The sequence below is a fragment of the Lithobates pipiens genome, unplaced genomic scaffold (assembly GCF_037356315.1).
Source record: "Lithobates pipiens isolate NorthernLeopardFrog02 unplaced genomic scaffold, aLitPip1_a1.2 Scaffold_13, whole genome shotgun sequence".
Classification (NCBI taxonomy): Eukaryota; Metazoa; Chordata; class Amphibia; order Anura; family Ranidae; genus Lithobates; species Lithobates pipiens.
The window spans coordinates 193,462,785-193,474,878 of NW_027507718.1; the positions used below are offsets into that span (position 1 = coordinate 193,462,785).

The 12,094-nt window shown below is 42.9% G+C and overlaps 1 protein-coding gene across 2 annotated transcripts in view; it reads right to left on the bottom strand.

Annotated features, from left to right (window-relative positions):
* ARHGAP45 (Rho GTPase activating protein 45) overlaps window positions 1–12,094 on the bottom strand; it is a 172,879-nt gene that overhangs the window by 81,289 nt on the left and 79,496 nt on the right. The window lies entirely within an intron of this gene.

A 12,094-nucleotide genomic window follows, 5' to 3' on the forward strand; every position in this document is an offset into this window, starting at 1 on the left:
TAATTTCAGTAATTATGTGACTTCTGAAGGTAATTGGTTGCACCAGAGCTTTTTATGGGCTTCATAACAAAGGGGATGCATACATACCCACACGCCAATTATCAGTTTTTTCTTTCTGAAAAATAGTTTTATGCATATATTTTTCTAATTTTACTTCACCAATTTAGACTATTGTGTTCTGATCCATCACATATAATTCAGATTAAAAAAACATTGAACCAAAGGCTGTAATGTAACAAAATAGTGATACTATGATAGTAGTTTGATTTCTTAGCAGAAAATATGGAGAAAGGCTAATGCCCCGTACACACGATTGGATTTAGTCTGACAGATTGTGTCCGAAACTGTTGCATACACACGGTCGGACTAAGTTGTCGAAAAATCCGATCTTTCAGAACGTGATGACGTAATTTCATTACGATGGAACTAGATTCAGGCTAGTAGCCAATAGCTTTGATGTAGGAATTTGATCTGAGCATGCGTGGCACTTGGTCTGATCAAAATTCTCTACACATGATCGGATTACGTCCGACCGGCCCAGTTGGTCGAGAAATATTTCCAACATGTTGGAAAATTGGGTCCGACGGAGATTCGGACGGAATCAGTCCGATGCATACCACACACAGTCGGATTATCTGACGACACGGTCCGATAAGACGCATTCCGATGGATTCTCCGACCGTGTGTACGCGCACAAGAATAAGAGGCATAAGAATTTTTTTCAAAATTCTATCCATCTTTGGCCAGCTTTACTCTCCCTTTCCTCTTTGCTAGCCATAAACATGCATGTTCACGCAACCCAAATGCTAGGAGGCCTATGTACACAGAAACTATGATTTTCGCAGTCACACAAGCCTGACAAAGGGCTTCAATTTTCCCCTGGGCAAAGTATCACCTTTCAGCCTATAAATAAAACAAGGCGTTGGCTGCATACCCAAATCTACTATTACTTGTCTGTTGGGACCACAACTATCATACCAAAAGGCAAAGCTCGAAACTGATTGAGGTGAGATTTGAAACGAAAATCATGTAAAGCTCGGCACACAAACCTTTACAGCTTCACCATCCCATTTCTACAAATGTACCTAAAAACTCAGCAATGTGTAGAACAATAAGCTATTTTACTGAACCTGTATGTACTTTTCAGGGAATTTTTTTTTTAATCATTTTTAGCTTCAATTATGGGAAGGATATATCATTATCGTTGACTTATTTTAGTCATTTTTTTTTTTTTTATGGCCATTTATTACCGTGTCTCTTTTCTCACCCTCATTTTTTCAATAAATATTCTACTCAGAAGCCCCAAATGACAACTGTTCTTACATATTTGCATTTATAACCTTTTTGGTTTGCTTGGTCCATTTTCTTGAAGAAAACAAATTCTTGTAAATGACATAAATGAGTATGAATTTATCTAGCAGCAGAAAATAGATCAAGAAGATGAACAGATATGATCTGTAGTTAGTGTCGGACAATATATAACTACTGCCTGAAATAACACTAATCTAAAAAAAACTCTCATAAATATTTACATTCAGGTAGTAGATAATAGAGCTGAATTTACATATCACAATTTCAGTATTAACTTGATGTCATGCCCAGATGTATATTTTGCTTTCTTGAAACTTTTAGTTCAAGACAATATGAAAAAAAAAGTAGAAGTAACTGCTCTTTATTATTTATTTATTACAAGTACTCACAGTATCTCACAGAAGTGAGTACACCCCTCACATTTTTGTAAATATTTTATGATATCTTTTCATGTGACAACACTGAAGAAATTACACTTTGCTACAATGTAAAGTAGTGAGTGTACAGCTTGTATAACAGGGTAACTTTGCTGACCCCTCAAAATAACTCAACACAGCCAATAATTTTTAAGCCGCTGGCAACAAAAGTGCGTACACCCCTAAGTGAAAATGCCCAAATTGGGCCAAATCAGCTATTTTCCCTCCCCGATTTCATGTGACTTGTTAGTGTTACAAGGTCTCAGGGGTGAATGGGGAGGAGGTGTGTTAAATTTGGTGTGGTCGCTCTCACTCTCTCATACTGGTCACTGGAACATGGCATCTCATGGCAAAGAACTCTCTGAGGATCTGAAAAAAAGAATTGTTGCTCTACATAAATATGGCCTAGGCTATAAGAAGATTGCCAAGACCCTGAAACCCTGGGTTTACTTGTGAGATACTGTATATAATGCCTTTAATTTACACATACTACTGTACATTCACATCAGTCCCTGTTATCAAGGAGCTTATGATCTAAGGTACCTAACATTCATACAGTACATCAGTGGCGGAATTACCAGGGTCACATCAGTCTCACTTGCGACAGGGCCCTGGCATTTTGTCACTTTTGGGGGGCCCAGCGGGGTTGCTATTCACACAGCCCTGAGCAGAGAGCGTGTTTCTCATTGAACAGCAGCACTGAGACACCAGCATTGACAGTTGTATTTCCCTCTATGTCTGTCCTCTCTCGATGACAGAAGACACAGCTTTCCTATGTGCTCCTCGGGCAGTAAAGTGTGAAGCTAACAAGCTCACATTTCCCGTGGAGCACACAGGGGAGGGGGAGAAGGGGGAGCAGATCAGCTGTGTCCTCTGTTATCCCGTGCAAGAGAGGACAGACAGAGGGGGAGATAGAACTGTCAATGCTGGTGTCTCTGTGCTGCTGTTCCATGAGAGACACGCTCTCCGCTCAGAGCCGTGCTGTCCTCAGAAAGCAGACGACACAGATAGGATTCACTGATGAGCACTGATAGAAACAAAGGCACTGATAGAAGGCACTGATGGGCGCTGATAGAAGGCACTGATAGAAGGCACTGATGGGCGCTGATAGAAGGCACTAATGATCACTGATAGGAGGCACTGATAAGCACTAATGATCACTGATAGGAGGCACTGATAAGCACTAATGATCACTGATAGGAGACACTGATAAGCGCTAATGATCACTGATAGGAGGCACTGATAGGCACTAATGAGCACTGATAGGAGGCACTGATAAGCACTAATGATCACTGATAGGAGACACTGATAAGCGCTAATGATCACTGATAGGAGGCACTGATAGGCACTAATGAGCACTGATAGGAGGCACTGATAAGCACTAATGATCACTGATAGGAGGCACCGATGAGCACTAATGATCACTGATAGGAGGCATTTATGGGCACTGATAGGAGGCACTGATAGGAACCACTTATGGTCACTGATAGGAGCCAGTTATGGGCACTGATAGGAGCCAGTTATGAGCACTGGAAGGGGGGCAGGGGAGCCTATCATAGTTTCTTGCACCGGGGCCCTGAAGGTTCCAGTTACGCCCCTGCAGTATATACTAATCTACCAGCATGTCTTTGGGAGGAAACCCATGCAGACACAGAGAGAACACACAGACTCCAGACAGTTAGGCTGGCCATACACGTAGCAAAACTCTTTGGTTGTAGGAAAGAAATTAGATCAATTCCCCCATCAACACAGACAGTGTTGATGCAGGAAACCCTCCTGTTAGGCCATTGTCTTCTCCTGGAGGGGGGAGAGCCACTAGCAATAACCGCAACAGAATCTGGCAGGCTGGTTATACCAAAGTTGATTGATTGATCAACAAACTTGATACATTCAGCCTGCCCATAATGTATGACTGGCCTGGGAGGTTTACTAATGGCAACTATACTGTGCACTTAGAAGTGTAGTTGCTCTAGATCTGAGAGGAAGATCTGAAATGAGAGGAAGCTCTGCCGTTTTCTATCATTCAATCAATTTATTTTCCTTGCAAGTATTTCCCTTATGCCTCGTACACACGTTCCGATTATCGTACGACCGATCGTTCACATTTTGTTGCATACAACTAAGATCGAATACAACAGTGCAAACTGTGTGTAAGATTTTTGTCGTACGATTCTGGAACAATCTTCCGTCGTGCGTAGCTACGTATTTTAAATGATGTCAAATACGTGTGACCTGTGTGTCCTTCTGGTTTATTTTCGTGTTTCCGATCATGCGTGGTGTTTGTCGAATGACATTTATCGGACGCATACTGTACTGGCTATACGATTGTCGTACGACGGGCTGTCATCCGACCAAAGTTTTCCTGTTTGTCCCTTCGGATTTGGTTGGACGGACTGTCGCGATCGGCTGTCGAAAGCTGCGTACTAACGAACAGATTATCGCACGATCTGTCCGAAAGCGACTTTTGTGGTCCGATAATCGGAGCGTGTGTACGGGGCATTAGTGTCATGGTTGGGATTCAAACCAATGAATTTAGTGATGCTAGGCGAAAGTGTTACTACACATTGGGGGTTATTTACTAAAGGCAAATCCACTTTGCACTACAAGTGCAAACTGCACTTGAAATTGCATTGAAAGTGGACTTGGAAGTAAAGTCGCTGTATATCCAAGGGGGACATGCAAGGAAAATAAAAACCAGCATTTTAGCTTGCACATGATTGGATAATAAAACCAGCAGAGCTCCTCATTTCAGATCTACCCCTCAGATTTATAGCGACTGCATTTCCAAGTGCACTTTCAGTACAATTTCAAGTGCACTATGCACTTGTAGTTTGCACTTGTAGTGCAAAGTGGATTTGCCTTTCATAAATAACCCACATTAAGTTAACAATAAATACACAATAACAAGGGGGTTACTGCAAAGTCCGTGGCTAACATAGGTAATGTCTTCAATATATTTTATAAATAGGATAAGTTGGTGACACATACATAACACTGCAATCATTTTAAAAATAACTCAAATTGATGAAACAAAAAAGGCAGTCAGCCATGAAATAATTTAAAATAGATGTATAGATATCTATTAATTGTTTCCATAAGCACTGCAGATGCCCATAGCATGCAGAATTAAAGTGGTGTCAGGGATTTGTGAGTTATTTAGGTGATTTTCTTGTGTTACTTATTTCCTCTATATTGTGTTTCACTTTACCACATTCTAAACCGTAGACAACGCGCTTGATTTTAGAATCAACAAATGCCAGCTAGGACTGAAAAAGGAACTCCAGAAAGTATCATATATACACTATATCTAAACAAAACAAGTGATTACACTTTTACATAGTAAGTTTTCAAATATTTTGTGCTGATTGGAGCATAGCTCTGAGGGAACAATCACTTGTTTTGTCTCAAGGGTATGGAATAAGCAGGAATACTTGAAGCATTTGTTACCCCAACACTTCACATTCCTGATATGTGCCTGCTGTACCATCTACTTGTATGAGAAAGTATTCTGTTCTCTTTGCACTGCTTCCTTTGTGTGAAATCCCTGTTGTTCCTGCTAGTCCCTCTGCTTTGATATTAAAAACTGACCACACTAAGCAGGCGAGTACATCACAGTCAGTTCTCTAGCTATGCTGGTAACCCTGTGTGCTCTCCTCCAATGATCAGACTTGTCGACACGCACCCGCTGTGCAGCCAGATTACTTATTAACCGGTTCCCGACCGAGGCACGCCGATGTACGTTGGCAGAATGGCACGGGCAGGCATATTGGCATACAGGTATGTCCAATCTTTAATGCCGCCCTGCCATCACGAGCGTGCTGCCGGTGGCGCGCTCGTGTGGCGGTCGGGACCCCCCTGAGTCCGGGTCGCGGGTCCCGCGGACTCGATCGCCGCGGACATACCGCGATCGTCTCACGGGGCGGCTGAATGGAGAAATGCCGTTGTAAACAGCATTTCCCCCGTTCTGCCTAGCAACTAGTGACGCTGATCTCTGCTCCATGTGATTGGAGCAGAGATCAGTGTTCACTAAATGAAAGCCCAGCCCCCCACAGTTAGTAACACACCCCTAGGAACACTTAACCCCTACACTGCCACCCACTGGTTAACCCCTTCACTGCCAGTGTCATTTACACAGGAATCACTGCATTTATATAGCAGTGATTGCTGTATAAATGACAATGGTCCCAAAAATGTGTCAAAAATGTCTGATGTGTCCGCCATAATATCGCAGTCACAATAAAAAATCACTGATCACCACCATTACTAGTAAAAAAAAATGTATTAATAAAAATGCCATAAAACTATCCCCTATTTTGTAAAGGCTATAACTTTTGTGCAAACCAATCAATAATCGCTTATTGTGATTTTTTTTTTACCAAAAATATGTAGAAGAATACGTATTAGCCTAAACTGAGGGAAAAAAAATTCTTTTATATATTTTTGGGGTATATTTATTATAACAAAAAGTAAAAAATAATGCGTTTTTTTCAAAATTGTCGCTCTATTTTTGTTTATAGCGCAAAAAATAAAAACCGCAGGGGTGATCAAATACCACCAAAAGAAAGCTCTATTTGTGGGGAAAAAAGGACGCAAATTTTGTTCGGGAGCCACATCGCATCACCGTGCAATTGTCAGTTAAAGCGACGCAGTGCCGAATCGTAAAAAGTTGAAGTGGTTAAAAAAAAAAAAGGAAAAGAAAAAAGGTATTTATAATGTTTTTTCATTTCATTTCTATTTTAAAGTGAATTGATTTTACAAGGTGATTGTTTACAATCACTTTAACCCAGGGTTGCCCAACCTTTTGAAGAGCGAGGACCACTTAAGCGACTTGGTAACCAGTTGCGGGCCACAATGAGCGGAGTGGGTAGATGACAGGTCTGCCTTGCATATGCAGAGCAGGCACAGATACAGCTCACTCTTCTGTATGGGCCCTCCGATCCGCTGAGACGGAAGGGGATGGATCCACTGTTTTATTAGCAGATCAGATTGTAGGTAGGTGGGTGTAAATGGACACAAGTCTGTTTACATCTGCCGCTCCATAGAGGTGAAATGGGCCTAAGGCTGCTTTTACACTGATGGTCTACAGCCTACCCACACCATGGATGCAGTGCAGTGCACCTGTGATTTGCCTGTGACAATTCTGTTATATCCTGCAGGTGTGGTGCAATTTCTGAAAGTGCACCAAACCCGCAGGTAAAACCAGAAGTCTTTGGCTCAGTGCAGATAAGCCGCAGGTGCACTGCGCTACACCTCAGTTTGAAAGCAGCCTAGTAACCACTGCAGAACAGATATGCTCATATATAAACTGCGATTTTAGTAATAAATTTACCTTGAAAAAGTCTTCCATTCAGGTATCGCCAGCTGTTACTGTCCCAGGCAGAGTGCATTTGATATCACTCCGCCTAAGACAAGAGGCGGTGCTATACAGTAAGCATCAATTCATAGGGCACTGCTCAGCAGCTGCTTGCTTCCTCTACCACTGGCTTCATTCACAACACTATTGCTCTGGCATCGTGGGTAGGCAACCAGTAAACTGGGCTTGCCAACCCACTATCCCAGAGCAGTAGGCCCTCAGGCCACATCAGAGGGCCATTGGTTGGGCACTCCTGTTTTAACCTATTCCTTGTTCTCCAGGAGCTGGTGTTCTTCTGTGTTTCTGACATGTGAGAGGGCCATTGGTGTCCTCCCATGCATCCTACATTGTATATTATGACATCAGTAGGGTTGCCACCTCATCCCTTTAAACCCAAACACATATTAATTACACAGGTTCTATGGCTGATTAAAGTGGTTGTAAACCCTATTTCTAAATGTTTTAACTTTTTAAAGACTATATCAAGGCTTACCTGTAGCTAACCAGGATATCTCCTAAACCTGCACAGTTTAGGAGATATCCCCTGTTCCCAGTATGTGCTGATGACATCGGCACATGCGCACTAGAGCAAACTGACGCAATGGCAACTATGTTACCGCCGTCTCCCGCGCGCATGCACAGGAGTGACGTCATCATGGCTCCGGTGCTGTAAATGGCCGGAGCCACGATGGAAGTAACTCCGGGATGACATGTCGGCGGCCGGAGGGGGAGACGAGGACGACTTCGGGGGCTTCAATCTGAGGTAAGTAATACATAATGAACTAGTATGCTATGCATACTACCGTATATACTCGAGTATAAGCCGAGATTTTCAGCCTCTTTTTTGAGGCTGAAAGTGCCCCCCTCGGCTTATACTCGAGTCATCGCTGTCTGCCCGCTCGATCAGCGTGTCGAGCAGACAGACAGCGGCCATTCTGATTCAAAAGCCGCGCCTCCGGCTCCCCCTTCGCCTGTGATAGGCGGAACACTGAATTTCCCAGCAGCCTGTGTTCCGCCTATCACGGACTTCGTATCATCCTCGTACTACGGACGAGGATGATACGACGTCTGTGATAGGCGGAACACAGGCTGCTGGGAAATTCAGTGTTCCGCCTATCACAGGCGAAGGCGGCGGCGCAGCTTTTGAATTTTACAATGGCCGCCGACGAACGAAGAGGGCACGGGACGGAGGCAAGGCACAGGACGGCACGGCACGGGACGGGACGGGACGGGACCGGAGGCAAGGCATGGCGGCGAGGCACGGCGGCGAGGCACGGAGGCAAGGAGGCTCGGCACGGGACGGAGGCTCGGGACAAAGGCTCAGGACACAGGTAGGCTGGACACACACACACACACACACACACACACACACACACACACACACACACACACACACACAGGGATGGATGGATGGATGGAGACACACACACACAGGGATGGATGGACGGACACACAGGGATGGACGGACACACAGGGATGGACGGACACACAGGGATGGACGGACACACACACAGGGATGGACAGGCATGTCTTACCCTCGGCTTATACACGAGTCAATAAGTTTGCCAGTTTTTTTGGGGGTAAATTGGGGGCCTCGGCTTATATTCGGGTCGGCCTATACTCGAGTATATACGGTAGCTCATTATGCTTTTGTCTTGCAGGTTGTCTTTTTTTTTTTTTAGAAGAGTTTACTTCCTCTTTAAGGTGGTAATTAAACTCACTTGGCGCCTTATGTGTATTGAATTCGCCTCAGAATCTGTGTAATTCATGTGTGTTTGGGTTTAAAGGGATGAGGTGGCAACTGTAGAGATCAGTGAGATCACTACTGGATATCCAGCTAAGGGGAACACCTTCATAGGACCAGTCATACTACAGGGAGAAAGCTTTAAGGATTGAGGAAAAAGGTAAGTATTCCTGCATTTTTTTGTACTAGACAAAGTCAGGGTGGGGACGCACAACATAGCAATTTTTTTTTATGAGTAGTTCTTTATGTTATTAAAAACAAGATTATTTTGAGAACGAACAAACCCTTTCTGTGTGAAAACATTGACAGTTTTTGGAGTCCATGCGGCTTGAACAGGGAGAATCATGATTCTAATTAGTGATTAGGTTTAGATCTTTAACCCTACTTGGTTGGGTAGCTATTCAGCCATTGCAAACTATGTTTGAATTGGTTTAATTTTTTACTACATTTAGCCCACATTCATATCGGGCCATTTTGACATGCGATTCGACATGTCAAATTGCCGGCTATTGCCAGCAATGGCACCGCCTGAAACGGTAGGGTTGGCACTTCATCCCTTTAAACCCAACACATATTAATTACACAGGTTCTGTGGCTGATTAAGGTGGTAATTAAACTCACTTAGTGCCTGCATTCAATTAGCTACAGAACCTGTGTAATTAATGTGTTCGGTTTTAAAGGGGTAAGGTGGCAACTCTATGAACTGGTGCAGCGCCGACTTTGCAGCACCACACCGAATCACAAAAATAGTTCATGCACTACTTTTGGTGACTTCGATAGAGATCTGTGCAGTAACATGCACAGATGTCTCTGAAATCGCTCCCGAAGTTGGACCGACATGTGGGTTTGAAATTGTGCGAGATCAGCTGATCTCATGCGCTTTTAAACCCGCATCAGTGTGAACCTAGACTTAGGCCCCGTTCACACCTATGAATTCCCCGCATCCAATTCGCATAGCAGGAGAATGTGACTGGCTCTCTATAGAACCGGTTCACATATCTCCGTTGCGGCTGCGGAGCGCACTGCACAAAATCGCTGTGCATCTTTGGCTCCGTTTCAGGGCCGAATTCAGGCATAGAATCGGCCCCGATTTGCCCTGAAACGAGGAACAGGGACGCACAGCGCTCCTGTGTGATCCGCAGCGGGTTATAGTGTGAACCCGGTCTTAGTCACATATAAACATCCTTAGTACGAATGTCAATTGATAGGACTAGAAATGAAATACCAACAAAAAACGAATTTAAATACATTTTCTAATGTCTTTCAAGTGCTCACTATGCTGAAATGGGGGTTATTTACCAAAGGCAAATCCACTTTGCACTGCAAGTGCACTTTGAAGTACGTTCGCTCTAAATCTAAGAGGTAGATCTGAAATGAGTGGAAGCTCTGCTGATTTTATCATCCAATCATGTGCAAGATAAAATGCTGTTTTTTATTTTCCTTGCATGTCCCCCTCAGATCTACAGCGACTGCACTTCCAAGTGCACTTGCAGTGCAAAGTGGATTTGCCTTTAGTAAATAACCCCCAATGTTTCCTAGTGCTAATTTCAATGTGAATTAGTTTCAGTTTTATTCAGGTGTAGCCATTGGCCATTATACTAGGCAGCAAAAATCACGGGGTCAGAAAAGGAACGAGTATCTGTTAAACCACAGGGATCCACAGGGCACAGAGCTGTGACTCTGCTGGTTTATGGGGTGGGTGGAGAAAACCACAGGAAATTCAAGTTGGATGGAATTGAGATCAAGCAGGGTATTCTATGGTGTAGTTAAAAACGCGCTTATAATTACAAAAGGGAACCATTGATGTCCTTACAGGACAATTTATTTTGACCAAAATGTACTTCTATACTGCAAAAAATATAAAGTATTAACTTGCTTTTTAATTTTGGAACTTTATTTATATATTAAATGTATTAAAAAATCAATAGAAGATCTGCACAAAAGTTTTTATTTCAGTTGGTCCTGTTCACATCTGCTCTTTTAAATGTGTTGCAGGTACAGTGCATGTATGTTGTTGCAGGTGCAGTGCAGGTAGGTTGTTACAGGTGCAGTGCATGTATGTTGTTGCAGGTACAGTGCAGGTATGTTGTTGCAGGTACAGTGTATGTAGGTTGTTGCAGGTACAGTGCAAGTATGTTGTTGCAGGTACAGTGCAGGTATGTTGTTGCAGGTACAGTGCAGGTATGTTGTTGCAGGTACAGTGCAGGTATGCTGTTGTAGGTACAGTGCGGGTATGTTGTTGCAGGTGCAGTGCATGTAGGTTGTTGCAGGTACAGTGCAGGTATGTCGTTGCAAGTATAGTGTATGTAGGTTGTTGCAGGTACCGTATGTATATTTTACAGCCATTTGACATGCGATACTATTGATCTTTATCTAAAGTGCATTTTCCTGGAAACTGCATCAGGCTCCATGCACACTAGTGTTTTTTTAAGCTCCTAGAAGCTTTTATTAGCATTTTGATTTTCTGCTCCTAGAAGCTAAATAGCGTTATCCTATGTGTCCATGCACACTACTTTAGGCTATTAGAGTTTGAGCTTCAGCCTCTAGGAGCAGAAAAAAAATAGTTTTTGTATAGTGTCCTGGAGTGTTTTTCCAGCAGAGACACTCCTAATAGCTTTTGTTAGCTTTTGTTTTTCCCTTTACTGCAAAAATGTCAATAAGATGCTAATGCTCTTAAACACTGCTAAAACGCTACTACGAAAAGCTATTACTAGTAGGTTTTTTTGGGGTTTTTTTTCAATAATTTTTGCAGCGTTTTATTAGCATAAAAAAACGCTAGTGTGCATGGAGCCTCAAGCAGCCCCTTTTTTGCCGACATGCACTTACATTTTACTGATATGTCCAGGGCTGTAGAGTAGAACGCCTACATCAAAATGTTTAGTCTATGTAGACAGAACATCACTGTGAGGATTATTTTACCTTAGCACACTTGTACAAATAAACAGAAGTGACAGGCCGAGACAAGCTGTGCTGTGCAGCTGGATAACACAGTAAGGCACCTTCCTGTTCTCTAGGAGGTAAAAGGCACTTCATTGGTGGCATACCTTTCAAACCCATAAACCATCTGTCTTCATTGGCCGTAGGGGACAGGCAAAATACAATTCTCATCTAGAATCACTGCTGCCTTTAAAAATTCCTTTGCCACACACTAATAGGTTTACTGTCTAATGATATTTCTAGCATTTGCATAATGTACTAATATTGCACAAACAGAAATTGCACATTTTTCTACATGTTTATCTAATTTGTTTTCTCTTCAGCGGTTTTATA